The sequence below is a fragment of the Lepus europaeus genome, chromosome 14 (genome assembly GCF_033115175.1).
Source record: "Lepus europaeus isolate LE1 chromosome 14, mLepTim1.pri, whole genome shotgun sequence".
Taxonomy (NCBI): Eukaryota; Metazoa; Chordata; class Mammalia; order Lagomorpha; family Leporidae; genus Lepus; species Lepus europaeus.
In genome coordinates, this window is record NC_084840.1 from 98,917,597 (window position 1) to 98,933,921 (window position 16,325).

Genomic DNA, 16,325 nt, shown 5'->3' on the forward strand with positions numbered 1-16,325 from the left:
TCGGGGCACCGATCCTGTCCCGGTTGCCCCTCTTCCAGGCCAGCTCTCTGCTGTGGCTAGGGAGTGCAGTGGAGGATGGCCTAAGTCCTTGGGCCCTGCACCCCATGGGAGACCAGGATGAGCACCTGGCTCCTGCCATCGGATCAGCGCGGTGCGCCGGCTGCAGCGTGCCTACCGCGGTGGCCATTGGAGGGTGAACCAACGGCAAAAAGGAAGACCTTTCTCTCTGTCTGTCACTGTCTACTCTGCCTGTCAAAAAAAAAAAAAAGAATTTTCATCATAAAAGGATGTTGTATTTTATCAAATGCTTTCTCTGCATTTATTGAGACAATTATATGGTTTTGGTTCTTCAGTTTGTTAATTTGATGTATCACATTGATTGATTTGCAAATGTTGAACCATCCTTGTCTATTATGGATAAATTCCACTTAGTCTGGGTGAATGATCTTTATTTATTTGACAGGTAGAGTTATAGACAGTGAGAGAGAGACAGAGAGAAAGGTCTTCCTTTGGTTCACCCCCCAAATGGCTGCTACGACCGGAGCCACCCTGATCCAAAGCCAGGAGCCAGGTGCTTCCTCCCGGTCTCCCATATGGGTGCAGGGGCCCAAGCACCTGGGCCATCCTCCACTGCCCTATCGGGCCATAGCAGAGAGCTGGACTGGAAAAGGGGCAACTGGGACCAGAACCCAGTGCCCAGATGGGATGCCGGCACTGCAGGCGAAGGATTAATCAAGTGAGCCACAGTGCTGGCCCCGAATGATCTTTCTGATGTGTTGCTGGATTCCATTGGCCAGAACTCTGTTGAGGATTTTTGCGTCTATGTTCTTCAGGGAAAGTGGTCTGTAGTTCTCTTTTGCTGGACTATCTTTCTCTGGCTTAGAAATTGAAGAGATGCTGGCTTTATAGAAAGACTCTAGGAGGATTCCATCCTTTTCAGTTGTTTTGAATAACTTGAGAAGAATTGAAGTTAGTTCTTCTTTAAATGTCTGGTAGAATTCAGCAGTGAAGCCATCTGGTCCTGGGCTTTTATTTGTTGGGAGGGTCTTTATTACTGTTTCAATTTCTGTCTTGGCAAAGGGTTTGTTTAGGTTTTCCATGTCTTCATGGCTAAATTTAGGTAGGTTGTATTGTGCCTAGGAATCTACGTATTTCTTCTAGGTTTCTCAGTTTGTTGGCATACAGCTCTTTGTAGTAATTTCTGATGACTCTTTATTTCTGTGGTGTCTGTTGTTACATTTCCTTTTTCATCTCTAATTTTATTCGTTTGGTTCTTCTCTTTCCTTTTTTTGGTTAGTTGGGCCAATGGTGTGTCAATTTTATTATTTTCAAAACACCAGCACTTCATTTTGCTGATCTTTTGTATTTTTTGGTCAATTTTGTTGATTTATTCTCTAATTTTAATTATTTATTTTCTCCTACTAATTTTGGATTTGGTTTGCTGTTGTTTTGATCTGTGAGATGCATTGATAGCTCATTTGTTTGGTGCTTTTCCAATTTCTTGATGTAGACGCCAATTGCTATAAACTTTCCTCTTAACACTGCTTTTGCTATATCCCATAAATTTTGATATGCTATAATGTCATCTTCATTTGCTTCTAGAAATTTTTGATTTCTCTTTTGTTTTTTTTTTTTAATGACCCAGTGTTCATTCAGGAGGATGTTGTTCAGTCTCCACGTGTTTGCACGTGCTCTAGAGATTCCTGAGCTGCCGATTTCCAGCTTCATTCCATTGTTGTCCAAGAAGATGCATGGTATGATTTTTATTTTTTTGAATTTGCTGATACTTGTGTTATAGCCTAGCATGTGGTCACTCCTAGAGAAAGTTCCATGCACTGTTGAGAAGAATGTATGTTCTCAAGTATAGGATGAAAAGTTCTATAGATATCTGTTAGGTCCATTTGATCTATAGTGTCAATTAACTCTGCTGTTGCCTTGCTGATCTTCTGTCTGGCTGATCTGTCCATTGCTGAAAGTGGGGTACTAAAATCATCCACTACTATTGTATTTGAATCTATGTCTCCCTTTAGGTCCCTTAACATTTCTTTTAAATAGCCAGATGCCCTGTAATTAGGTGCATATACATTTATAATAGTCACATTTTCCTGTTGAATTGATCCCTTGTTCATTACAGTGTCCTTCTTTATCTCTTTTAACAGTTTTTGTGTTAAGGTCTATTTTTTCTGATGTTAGGTCCAAGGTTTTAAAAGAGATGAGGGCATCCAGATCAAGAAGCTCAAAAGACCCTAAGCAGACTCAATCAAAAAACGTCTTTTCTAAGTCCTGTTGTTGTCAAACTGTCAAAAGTTAAGAGACAAGGAGTGAATCCTAAAGATAGTAAGAGAATAGCATCAAGCTACATATGAAGGAAAACCAACTAGATTAACAGCAGACTTCTCAGTGGACACCCTTCTGGCTAGAATAGAGTGAGATGCTATATTCAAAGTTTTAAAAGGAACAAAACTTCACACCAATTGTATTATATCCAGTGAAATCACCCTTTAAAAGTGAAGGAGAAATAAATTATTTCCAGATAAGCAAAAAATTAGAGAATTCACCACCACCAGACAAGCCTTACAGGAAATCTGGAGGGCATCCTGTACTAGAAGTAAACATCATGAGAACACACGAACCACCAAATCCACTAACAGAGCAGGCGGAATCATCATTCGATCAATAGAATGACAGGCCTTAGTTCTTATCAATACTAACCTTGACTGTAAATGGATTAAATTCACCAACCAAAAGAATTAGGTTGACTGAATAGATTAAAAAAAAAAAAAAACACGGCCTGACTATATGCTGCCATAAAAGAAACTCATTTCACAGAGACACACAGACTGAAAGGGAAGTGTTAGGAAAAGATATACCAGGTAAATGGAAACCAAAAGCGAGCAGGTGAAGCTATTCTGGAATCAGATAAAACAGTCTTTAAATAAAAGATTGTAAAAGGAATTAAAGAAGGACATTATATTTTGATAAAAGGTTCAGTTTAGAATGAAGACTTAACAATCACAAATATATGTGTACTCCATACATGACCACATCTTAATATATACAGTGAATACTATTAGACCTAAAGGAAGAGACAGACTCCAATATAATAGTGACTTCAACACTGCACTCTCATCAATGGGCAGATCATCCAGACAGAATGTCAATAAAGATACATCAGAGTTGAAACATATTAAGCAAATGGACATAACAGACATTTACAGGTCATTTTATCCAACAGCTACATACATCTCATCAGCACACAGAATCACATATTAGGCCAGGAATCAAGTCTCAGCATTTTAAATAACTGTAATCGTATCAGGTATCTTCTCAGATGATAAAGGAATAAAACTAGAAATCAACAAGAGCAATAGAACACTAACAAATACTTGGAAACTAAACAAAATTCTGCAGAATGATCAATGGATCACTGAAGAAATTAAAAAAGTAATCAAAAACTTTCTTGAAATAAATGAAAATGAAAACACAAGGTATAAAACCTGTGGGATACAGTGGGATACAGCAAATGCAGTATTAAGAGGCACGTTTATAGCATTAAGTGCTTACATAAAAAAGAAAGAAATGTCTAAAGTTAAAGATTTAATGTAATGAAGATTTAGATAATCAAGAAAAAACCAAACTCCAAATCTGCAGGAGGCAAGAAATATTAAGGATCAGAGCAGAAATAAATCAAACGGAAACTAAAAAATGCAACAGAACCAAAAACAAAAGTTGGTTTTTGATAAAATTAACAAAATAGATAAGCTTTTAGCCAGGCTAACAAAGAAATAAGAGGAAAACTGAAATAAAGTTAGAAATGAAAAAGAGATATTACAATTGACACCACTTAAATACAAAGGATCATAAGCAACTACTATGAACAACTATATGCTAATAAACTGGAAAACCTTGAGGAAGTGGATAAATTTGTGGATTCACATAACATACCAAGATTAACTCAAGAAGATAGAGGAACCTAAGCAGACCCCTAACAAGCAATGAGCCTGAAGCAGTAATCAGAAGTCTTCCATCAAGGAAAAGTCTGGACATGATGGCTTTACTACTGAATTTTACACAACATTCAAAGAGGACTTAACTCCAACACTATTCAAACTACCACAAAATATTGAGCAGGCTGGAACTCTAACAAACTCTTTTTTTGAGATCAGCATACATTTGTACCAAAACCAAGAAGATGACTTGAAAAGGAAATTACAGATCTATATGCTTAATGAACACAGATGCAAAGATTCTCAATAAACTATTAGCAAACAGAATCCAAAGCCACAACAAAAAGATCATACATCACAATAAGGTGGGATTTATCCCAGAAATGCAAGACTAGTTTAATATTTGCAAATCAATAAGCATCATAAATTATATCAACAGAATGAACAACAAAAACTGTATGGATGGTCATCTCAATAGATGCACAGAAAGCATTCAATAAGATTCAACATCCCCTCATGATAAAAACCCTCCACAAGTTATGTATAGAAGGGACACTCCTCAAAACCATAAAAGCCACATATGACAAACCATAGCATACTGAATGGGGGAAAGTTGATAGCAGATATGAAATAATACAAGGATGTCCTCTTTCACCACGCTTATTAAATACAGTAGTAGGAGTTTCAGTGAGTGCAATTAGGGAGGAGAAAGAAGTAAAGGGAATCAAAACTGGAAAGGAGGAAATCAGATTATCCATGTGTGAGTTGCATGATTTTGTACAGGAAAAAACCTAAGCACTGCAGCAAAAAGCTGTTAGACTTGATAAACCAATTCAGTAAAGTGCAGATTACAAAATAAACATACAAAAACAGTAGTTTTTTTGTATGATAATATTGAACTCACAGAAAGGGAATCAAGAAAGAAATCCCGGCCGGCGCCGTGGCTCAATAGGCTAATCCTCCACTTGCAGCACTGGCACACCGGGTTCTAGTCCCGGTCTGGGTGCCGGATTCTGTCCCGGTTGCTCCTCTTCCAGTCCAGCTCTCTGCTGTGGCCTGGGAAGGCAGTGGAGGATGGCCCAAGTGCTTGGGCCCTGCACTCACGTGGGAGACCAGGAGAAGCTCCTGGCTTCGGATCAGCGCAGTGCGCCGGCCACAGCAGCCATTTTGGGGGTGAACCAATGGTAAAGGAAGATCTGCCCCTCTCTCTCTCTCACTATCCACTCTGCCTGTCAAAAAAAAAAAAAAAAAAAAAAAAAAAGAAAAAGAAAAAGAAAGAAAGAAATCTCCTTCACAATAGTCACAAAAATCAAATATTTAGGAATAAATGTAGCCAAAGAAATGAAATATCAAAGATTTGAACACAGTGTCTCAAAGAGATACCTGCACCACTATGTTTATAGCAGCACTGCTCAAGATAGACAAAATTTGGAATGAGCCACGGTGTCAATCATCTGATTAATGGATAAAGAAAATGTGGTATACATACACAATGGAATATTATTCAGGTATAAAAAATGAATGAAACTCTACCATTTGCAGCGAAATGGATGCAAATGGAAGACATTATGTTGAATGAAATAAGCCAGACTCTCAGAAAGACAAATACCATATGTTCTCCCTTATAGGTGGGAATTAAATTAAAAAAAAAATCAAAAAGAAAAATGTCAGTGTGTATCAGTATTGTTGCAAATATAGTTTTGTAAAATTTTTTTTATCTTTGTGAAATCAATTTTTTAAAAGATTTATTTACTTATTTGGAAGTCAGAGTTATACAGAGAAAGAGAGGCAAAGAGAGAGGTTTTCCATCTGCTGGTTCATTCCCCAGTTGGGTGCAACAGCCAGAGCTGGGCTGATCTGAAGCCAGGAGCCAGGAGCTTCCTCCAGGTCTCCCACATGGGTTCAGGGGCCCGACTTGGGCCATCCTCAGCTTTCCCAGGCCATAGCAGAAAGCTGGATAAGAAGTGGAGCAGCCGGGACTCAAACCGGCATGTATATGGGATGCTGGCACTGCAGGCAGCAGCCTCACCTGCTATGCCACAGTGCTAGCCCCAGAAATCAGTTGTTAAGAATGTTATACTACTATAGTTTTAATGATCTATGTTTACTTTAAAAGTACTGTTTATGGGTGAAATGGTTATTTTCCATTCAATTATTGTTTATAGCCACTGTCTATATTCCCATTGAACTATAATTTTTTGCTTTTTACTTTTTAGATTTCTTATTTGGTGAAGTATTAAGCCTTTTTACTGCACTGTAAATTTAATGTTAATCTGTTAAAACTAACTAAAAATTAAAATTAAAAAATTTTAAAAGTACTTTAATAGTGTGACTATTATACCCTGAAAACTAAAACATACTTTCTCATCATACTCTATCCCATAGTTTAGGGTAAAAAACACAAAGCAGGGAGCCTGCATCCCACATGGAAGTGTTTTATGCCCTCACATCTCTGGGTCCTCACTTAGCTCCTGCATGGTAGGTAGTAGAAGATAGGAAGTATCTGGGTCCCTGCCACCCATGTGGGACACCTGGATGGAGTTCTTGACTCTTGGTTTTGGCCTGGTTCAGCTCAACTCTTGTGGGCATGTGGAAAGTGAACCAGTGGATATGAGATTTCTGTCTCCTAACAATCTAGTTAAAAAATGGGCAAAGGACTTGAACAGGTACTTTCCCACAGAGGAAATTCAAAAGGCCAACAGACACATGAAGAAATACTCAGGACCACTAGCCATCAGGGAAATGCAAATCAAAACCACAATGAGGTTTCACCTCATCCCACTTAGAGTGGCCCTCATGAAGAAATGAACAAACAATAAATGCTGGCAGAGATGCAGGGAAAAGGTTCCCTAATCCACTGTCGCTGGGGATGTAAACTAGTACAGCTATTGTGGAAGACAGCATGGGAATCTGAAAATCAGAAAGTTAGAAATCTGAAAATACATCTACCACAGGACCCAGCAATCCCACTCCTGGGAAATGACCTGAACAAAATTAAATCAGCATATGAAAGAGTGATCTGTACCCCCATGTTTATTGCAGCTCATTTGATAATAGCTAAGACATGGAATCAACCTAGATGTCAATCAACTTATGACTGCAGAAAAACACTGTGGTATATACATGTAGTATAGAATACTACTCAGGTTAAAAAAAAAAAAAGAAATTCTGTCATTCACAACAAAATGGGCGCAACTGGAACTCATTAAACTTGATAAAATAAGCCAGTCCCAGAGATAAAAATAGCATATGTTTTCCCTGATCTGTGGTAACTAACAAATTACCAAAAAACATGTATTATATATGATCAAAATTGACATTCTGAGATTTGTTGATTGTTTATAGCCTTGTTTCTACTGTTGATGTTCAGTGTTATTTTCTGCTATTTGTTGAACTCTTTGTATAGTGTAGGGTTAATCTTATGAGTATAAAATAAAAGTAGATCACTGTAAAAATTAAAACAAAGAATAAGAAAGGAAGGATTGCTCCTCAATTTGTATGTATGACATTGAATTTGTTCACCTTCAAAACTAAATAACTTAATTATTAAAAAAGAAACCAAGTTACCTAGGTAAGCCAGAAAGACAAAGTGAGAAGGGGGGACTGCGTCGTCGTACAGTGGGTTAAGCCCCTGCCTGTGACATTGTCATCATATGGGTGCCGGTTCTTGTCCTGGCTGTTCCACTTCTCATTCAGCACCATGCTAATGCCCCAGCCATCCATGTGGGACACCTGAAGGAATTCCAGACTCCTGGCCCAGCCCTGGCCCTTGCAGCCATTTAGGGAGTGAACAGTGGGTGGAAGATCTTTCTCTCTCTTTCTCCATCGCTCTGAAACTCTGACTTTCAAATTAATTAATTAAAAAAAGAAAGCTAGCAGACTAGTATTCGAAAGGCACTAATCATGTAGTTTTTTAAAAGACTGCTTTAGTTGAAAGGCAGAGTTACAGAGAGAGAGAGAGAGAGAGATCTTCTATCCACTGGTTCACTCCCCAGATGCTCCCAATGGCCAATGCCAGGCCAAACCCAGGAGCCAGGAGCTTCTTCAGGTCTCCCATGTGTGTAACAGAGGCCTAAATACTTGGGACATCTCCCACTGCTTTTCCCAGGGCATTAACAGGGAGCTTAGCTGAAACATGAACTGGCACCTGTATGAGATGCTGGTATAACAGTCAGGAGCTGTACCTGCTACGCCATAGTGCTGACCTGCATCATGCAATTATAACATCAGTACAGCACTGCATTTTTATAAATTTATTTCTAAATGCATGAGCTTTAAAACTATAGTATGTGGCTAATTTCCCACTGATAATACATCGTAGAGTTTAATCAAGGGGGAATTTATAATGAGTTTTGTCCATGTACCGTTGAGATTAGAGATACATATTTAAATTAATTCCAGAGAGGATAAACAATTCCCAAATATCATAACTGAAAATTATTCTTATTACCTGGGTAACCTCTTAGTTGTAACTTGTTGTCACCAGTTATTTTACCAAATCCAGTAGCACTTGTCAAGTGTTCTGTATCGGTCTCTGTGGACATACAAGAGATTTAAAATATTCTGTAAGGTAACCATTCACTTAAGTATTGTGGTTCTCTCCCTCTCTCTGCATTTTGTAAAATTTCTGTTTATAAATTCTACGTGATGACGCATCAGCAGGGTATCCTCCTTTGTCCTTGAAGAGTCACTGTAGCTCTAAGAACATAACTGTCTGAGTAACAACCACGTTGCTGGCTAAGTCTAGCATTGGCACTCTCACAAGATGTGTTTCATAAGCTTTTTCTTGGTATAGTCATACTTATTGCTTCTTTGCAGGCCAATTATTTTTGCTCAAGACTCGAATGTTCAGAAAACACACTGTAGTATCTCCAGATCTGATTTCTTCCTCCTCTATGTGGAAGTAATTGGTGTTTTCTCTTCCTGTTTACTGACGTGACTGGGATTTTGCTGAAGCCTCTTTCTCCTGCGGGTGAGGCCTAAGCCACTGCACTTAGCACCCCTAGAGCAGGGGCTCCCGGGCCCTCTCTGACCACCATCCCTTACTTCTCCTTCTGTCTCTTTTGGTATCATACCTAAAATAACAAGAAATTATTCCCAACACTGTTACTTCAGGATGAAAGGCAGTGGTACAGTTTCTGAAACAACATAAATAAGGAACTCTAAGTGAGACATTATAAATAAGCTTGACTTTTCATCAATTAGAGACAGACTTATCATAGAGCCACTCTTCCCTTGCTTTGTTTCTTTTCACACCATGACAACTCTCTCACCTGGCTCCTGCCATCGGATCAGCGTGGTGCTTCTCCTGGTCTCCCATGGGTTGCAGGGCCCAAGCACTTGGGCCATCCTCCACTGCACTCCCTGGCCACAGCAGAGAGCTGGCCTGGAAGAGGGGCAACCGGGACAGGATCGGTGCCCCGACCGGGACTAGAACCCGGTGTGCCGGCGCCGCAAGGCGGAGGATTAGCCTAGTGAGCCGCGGCGCCGGCCATCAGCTAGCCTTTCTGCTTTTGCAAATTCTATGTAACTTTCTGGAAATAAAAACTGAGTTCAATATCAACTCAAAAGGGGCCAAATACTTGAATGGAGAGAAGTGAAACTGTGGTACTGCTGGTATAACATAGGGAAAAACGTCAAGACTTCATATAGGAACTATTTTGTTTTTTGGAGAAGACCACAAAAGCACAGGCAACGAAAACAAAAGTAGGCAGACAGAACTATATCAATGAAGATTCTACACCTTACTGGAAATACCTAAACCAAGTCTATTTTAAGATAAATAAAACATGGATTTTTAATAAGTCCTTTCTAAATTGATGAGCTTTAAAACTAATAATACCTGGCTAATGTTTGATGTACCACAGTGGAGTTATAGGAGCATATTCATGAATAACTATCTATGTAACACAATATATATGTGTATATATACAAATTACACACAAACACACATACACAAATACACAATACTGCTGTCATTAAGGTCTTCATGTAATTTAACTCCAGGAATATAAAGAAAACACAAATATCAACTTGAAAAATATTGTTCTCACCAGGATGACTCTTTAATTGTGTTTTGTTGGGCCCTTTTATCATACTTCTTCCAACGAGATTTGTCCTGGGATCTGTATCCATCTCTGTAGAGTTAAGACAGATTTCAGAATACTTTGTAAGGTAGATATCACCAGCTGTGTGTAAGTGTGTGCAGTGATAACTTTACTAGCATTTGTCATCACAGAAGAAGAGTTCTGATATAACGCTTGGATTGCAGAATGACAACACTTTAGGATCAAGTTCCATTAGCAGTCATATAAGCCTCATTACACCGAAGCCTAGAATATTTAGTGAATGTACCAAGACCTGATGTTGAGATGAAAACATTGTATACAAACCTCGTAATTCTTAAGGAGTGCTAGTTTCATAAAATGCTATCTTTCTTTCTGTTTTTTTTTTTTGACAGGCAGAGTGGATAGTGAAAGAGACAGAGAGAAAGGTCTTCCTTTTGCTGTTGGTTCACCCTCCAATGGCCGCTGCAGCCGGCGCATCTCGCCGATCCGAAGCCAGGAGCCAGGTGCTTCTCCTGGTCTCCCATGGGGGTGCAGGGCCCAAGCACTTGGGCCATCCTCCACTGCACTCCCGGGCCATAGCAGAGAGCTGGCCTGGAAGAGGGGCAACCGGGATAGAATCCGGCGCCCCAACCGGAACTAGAACCCAGTGTGCCAGCGCCGCAAGGCGGAGGATTAGCCTGTTAAGCCACGGCGCCGGCATTAAATGCTATCTTTCAAGCAAGCTAAGTCACCCTCAATAGTTTGCAATAATAACTTTCAAGTTGACATTCACAGTACATTCATACTGCAGGATTATAGCTGGTGAATTGGAATATCTCATTTCCTGACAAATCAAGTTGCAAAAATGGTTTCCATAGTCACAGAAAGTTACTATAAGCCAGAAATTCTTCCACAAGTCTCTAAATATTTTCACGCTCCCTTTAAGGTTATTTAACTATAAGTCAAATGGGCATCACACAATGGAAAATTATAACAGAAAACAGAGCAAGTTGGAAACTAAGATGCCCCAGAAACCATCTCCCCACAGAGAAGTGAATTTGAATAGCTGTTTATGCTCCAGACCACTGCACAAGGGCTACACAAGCCAGGTGAGAGCCCAGAGGACCCGGTTTTAGTGTGACAGTTACAGAAGAGATGAATTGAGGGGCGGCAGGAAGGAAAGCATTTTCTCCATCACAGCTGCCCCAACCCTAAGCAGCACAGCATACAGACAGAGACCTCCTGCTCGGGGAATTGAATTAAGGCCATACCTTAGACTCAGGAGACCCAGTCCTGGAGAGGGCCCTATGCCCCTGACCATAGGCCAGAGCCAGGCATCTGAGTCTCTGGACACTCTTAGCCAGGTGCAGTGGGTTAACGTCCTGGCCTGAAGTGCCAGCATCCCATATGGGTGCTGGTTCTAGTCCCGGCTGCTCCTCTTCCGATCCAGCTCTCTGCTATGGCCCGGGATAGCAATAGAAGATGGCTCAAGTCCTTGGGCCCCTACACCCACGTGGGAGACCTAGAAGAATCTCCTGGCTCCTGGCTTCAGATCAGTGAAGCTCCGGCCGTTGCAGCCACCTGGAGAGTGAACCAGCAGATGGAAGACCTCTCTCTATCTCTCTCTGTAACTCTGTCTTTCAAATAAATAAAATAAATCTTTTAAAAAATAATATTAAGTGTAACACTGTAAAGGAGAAATCATTAATAAGGAAAATTTTCAAGACTATAAAAATATGAGCACATGAAAATCAAACAGCTTACTCTTGAAAAAAACAATGGATTGAGGGAGAAATTCAGAAGAAAATTTAAAAGTTCTTGAAATGAATAAAAGTGGAAACACAACATACCCAAATTTATGGTATGCAGCAAATAATAAGGGGAGTTTATGGTAATCAATGCCTACATTCAAAAACCAGAAATATCAGGGCCAGTGCTGTGGCACAGTGGGTTAAACTACTACCTTCAGTGCCAGAATCCAATATGTGTGCCATTCAAGTCCCAGCTGCTCCACTTATGATCCAGCTTCCTGCTAATGTGCTTGGGAAAGTAGTGGAAAATGGCCCAAGTGCTTGGGTTCCTACACCCAGTGGAAGACCTGGAAGAAGCTCCTGTCCCCTGGCTTCAGATCTGCCCAGATCTGGCCATTGCAGCCATTTGGGGAGTGAATCAGCAGAAGGCAAGTCTCCCAGTCTCTCCCTCCCTCACTCCCTCCCTCCTTCTATCTACCATTCAAATAAATAAATCAATCTAAAAAAATCCAGAAATATCTCAAATAACAACCCATCATCACATGGAACTAGAAAAAGAGGAAATTAATTAGAAAATAGAAGAAGAAATATAATAAAGACCAGGGCATAAACATAGACTTAAAAATATAAAAGTTCAGTGAAAAAAAGAGGTGATTCTTAGAAAAAGCAATATTCATAAATCCTTAATAAGATTAGCTAAGGAAAAAATAGAGAATACTAATGCAAATGAAATCAGAGATGAAAATGGAGGCACGAAAACAAAACTACAGACGTATATCCTCAATGAATATAGATGCTTAATTCTCAACAAAATACTAGAAAATCAAATCCAAAAACAACATCAAGTGCAACCAGAAATGCAAGACTGGCTCAACATTTGCAAATCAATAAACATCATAAATCATATCAATAGAATGAAGAACAAAAGCCATATGGTCATCTCAATAGATGCAGAGAAAACATTTGATAAGTTTCAATATCCCTTCATGATAAAAGCCCTCCACAAATTAGGTATAGAAGGAACATTCCTCAAAGTCATAAAAGCTACGGATGACAAACCAAGACTCAATATTATACTGAATAGGAGAAAGCTGATAACATTTCCCCTCAGATCTGTAACAACACAGGATGTCCACGTTCACCACTCTTATTCAATACAGTACTGGAAGTTTTAGGGCGAGCAATTACGGAGGGAAAAGAAGTAAAGGGAATCAAAATTGGAAAAGAGGAAGTCAAATTATCCATGTATGAGATGCATGATTTTGTATAGGAAAAAAACTAAGCACTGCAGCAAAAGGCTGTTAGAATTGATAAACCAATTCAGTAAAGATGCAGATTACAAAATAAAAATATAAAAACAGTAGCTTTTTTTGTAGGCTAATGATGAACTCACAGAAAGAAACCAAGAAAGAAAACCCCTTCACAATAGTCACAAAAATTAAATATTTAGGAATAAATGTAACCAAAGAAATGAAATATCTCTACAATGAAAATAATCAGACATGAGGGAAACAAATCATAAAGAAAACACACAACAAAATGGAAAGATATCCTTTGCTCATGGATTGGAAGAATCAATATCATTAATATACCTGTACTACCTAAAGCAATCTACAGATTCAATGTAATCTTTATCAAAATACCAATGACATTCCTTATAGAATTAGAAAAACCAATCCTAAATTTCACATAGAATTACAAAAGACCCAGGACAGCCAAAGCAATCCTGAACAAGAAAATCCATACTAGAAGCATCATAATATCTGACTTCAAAGCATGCTTCAAAGCCATGGTAATAAAAACATTATGGTCCTGGCACTGTAGCCAAGATATGGAATCAACCCAGATACCCATCAACTGTTGACTGTATAAAGAAATTATGGTATATATTTACTATGGAATACTACTCAGTGTTAAAAAAAATGAAATCCTGTCCTTTGCAACAAAATGGATGCAACTGGAAGCCTTTATACTTAGTGAAATAAGCCAGTCCCCAAAAGACAGATACCATATGTTTCCCCGATCTTGGGTAACTAGTACAGTATCTAAAATGTAATGTAAACTTTTGGAGTGAAATGGACATTTTAAGATTTGATGATGATCATTTACAGCCATTGTCTCTACTATAAACGACTGTAAATTGCTCTAAATTTGCTTCTGTTGAGGAACAGTGTACATAAGTACATATTAAATACATGAAATTTATCTTTTTTTTTAATTTGAAAGATAGAGTTAGCAGTGAGAGTGAGAGAGAGAGAGAGAGAGAGAGAGGTCTTCCTTCCATTGGTTCATTCCCCAAATGGCCGCTATGGCCAGCACTGCGCTGATCCGAAGCCAGGAGCCAGGTGCCTCTTCCTGGTCTCCCATGCGGGTGCAGGGGCCCAAGCACTTGGGCCATCCTCCACTGAACTCCCAGGCTACAGCAGAGAGCTGGACTGGAAGAGAAGCAATCAGGACTAGAACCTGGCACCCATATGGGATGTCAGTGCCGCAGGCGGAGAATTAACCAAGTGAGCCATGGCACCGGCCCCAAATTTATGTATCTTAAATAAAATCTTAAAAATCACTGTTCCCCAACTGTAGACATAAGGACTGTTGATTTCATTTATGTATATTACATTTTTTGTACTCTGTTAGTTACCACAGATCAGGGAGAACACATGGTATTTGTCTTTTGGGAACTGGCTTATCTCACTAAATATCATGGTTTGCAGCTGCACACATTTTGATGCAAAAGACAAAAATGTGGTATTGTGATGCCCCTGGCCTTGTTTCTGTTGTTTTATATTGCTTTAGCTATTCAGGGTCTCTTGGGTTTCCATACGAATTTTATCTTCATTTTTTTCTACATCTGAGAAAGATGTCTTTGGTATTTTGATTTGCATCACATCGAATCTGTAAATTGCTTTTGGTAGTGTTGAAATTTTGATGATATTAATTCTTCCAATCCACAAACATGGATGATTTTTCTATTTCTTGTGTCTTTTTCTATTTTTTTCTTTAGTATTTTGTAATTTCATTGTAGAGATCTTTCCTTCCTTGGTTAAATTTATTCCAAAATATTTAATTTTTTGGTAGCTATTGTGAATGGTATTTATCTTAGAATTTCTTTCTCAGCCATGGCATTTGTCTTTGAGTGCAAAAGCTATTGATTTTTGTGTGTAGATTTTGTATTCTGTCACTTTACCAAACTATCTTCTGAGTTCCAGTAGTCTCTCAGTGGAGTCTCTTTTGGTTCCCCTATATATAGAATCACGTTATCTGCAGACAGGGATAATTTGACTTGCTCCTTGCCAATCTGTATCCATTTGGTTTCTTTTTCTTGTCTAAGGCTCTGGCTAAAACTTCCAAGACTATATTGAATAGCTATGGTGAAAGTGAGAATCCTCTCCTGATTACAGATTTTAGGAGAAATGCTTTCAACTTTTCCCCATTCAACATGATGCTGGATGTAGGTTTCTTCTATACCCAATTTGCTTGAAGTTTTTTTTTTTTTCAAAGATTGATTTATTTGAAAGACAGTGTTACAGAGAGAGGTAGAGACAGCGAGAGAGAGAGAGAGAGAGAGAGAGAGAGAGAGAGAGAGAGAGAGAGAGAAGTCTTCCATCTCCATCTGCTGGTTCACTCCTCAAATGACTGCAGTGGTCAGAACTGAGCTGATCTGAAGCCAGGAGCCAGGAGTTTGTTCCAGGTCTCCCTTGTGGGCGCAGAGGCCCAAGCACTTGGGCCGTCTTCTACTGCCTTCCCAGGCCATAGCAGAGAGCTGGATCTGAAGTGGAGCATCCAAGACTTGAACCAGCATCCATATGAGATACAGGCACTGCAGGCCAAAGCTATAACCTGCTGCATCACAGTACAGGCCCCTACTTGAAGTTTTTATCATGAAAGGATTTTATATTTTATCAATGCTTTCTCTGCCTCTATTGAGATAATCATATGGTTTTTGCTCTTCAGTTTGTTAATGATGTATCAAAATTTTTTAAAGGTATGCTTTCTTCCTTTTTAAAAAATATTTATTTATTTGAAAGAGTTACAGAGAGATGTAGAGACAGAAAGAGAGAAGTCTTCCATCTGCTGGTTCACTTCCCAGATGGCTGCAATGGTCAGAGCTGCACCTATCCAAAGCCAGGAGCCAGGAGATCCTTCCGGGTCTCCCAAGCGGGTGCAGGGGCCCAAGGACTCGGGCTATCCTCTACTGCTATCCTAGGCCAGAGCAGAGAGCTGGATCAGAAGAGGAGCAGCCGGACGCGAACTGGTGCCTATATGGGATGCTGGCGCTTCAGGCCAGGGCTTTAACCCACTGCCCCACAGCGCCAGCCCTGTATTACAATTTTGATTTGTGTATTTTAAACCATCTTTTATATCAAAGATAAATTCCAGTTTACCAGCCTGAATGATATTTCTAAAGTGTTGGTGAATTTGATTAGTTGGTATTTTGTTGAAGATTTTTGCATGAGGGATATTGGTCTATTGCTGTCATTTTTGTATCTTTTCTGGATTGGGTATTAATGTGATGCTTACCTCACTGAAGGAGTTAGGGAGCATTACTTCCCTTTCAGTTGTTTGAGAGGAGTTGGAAT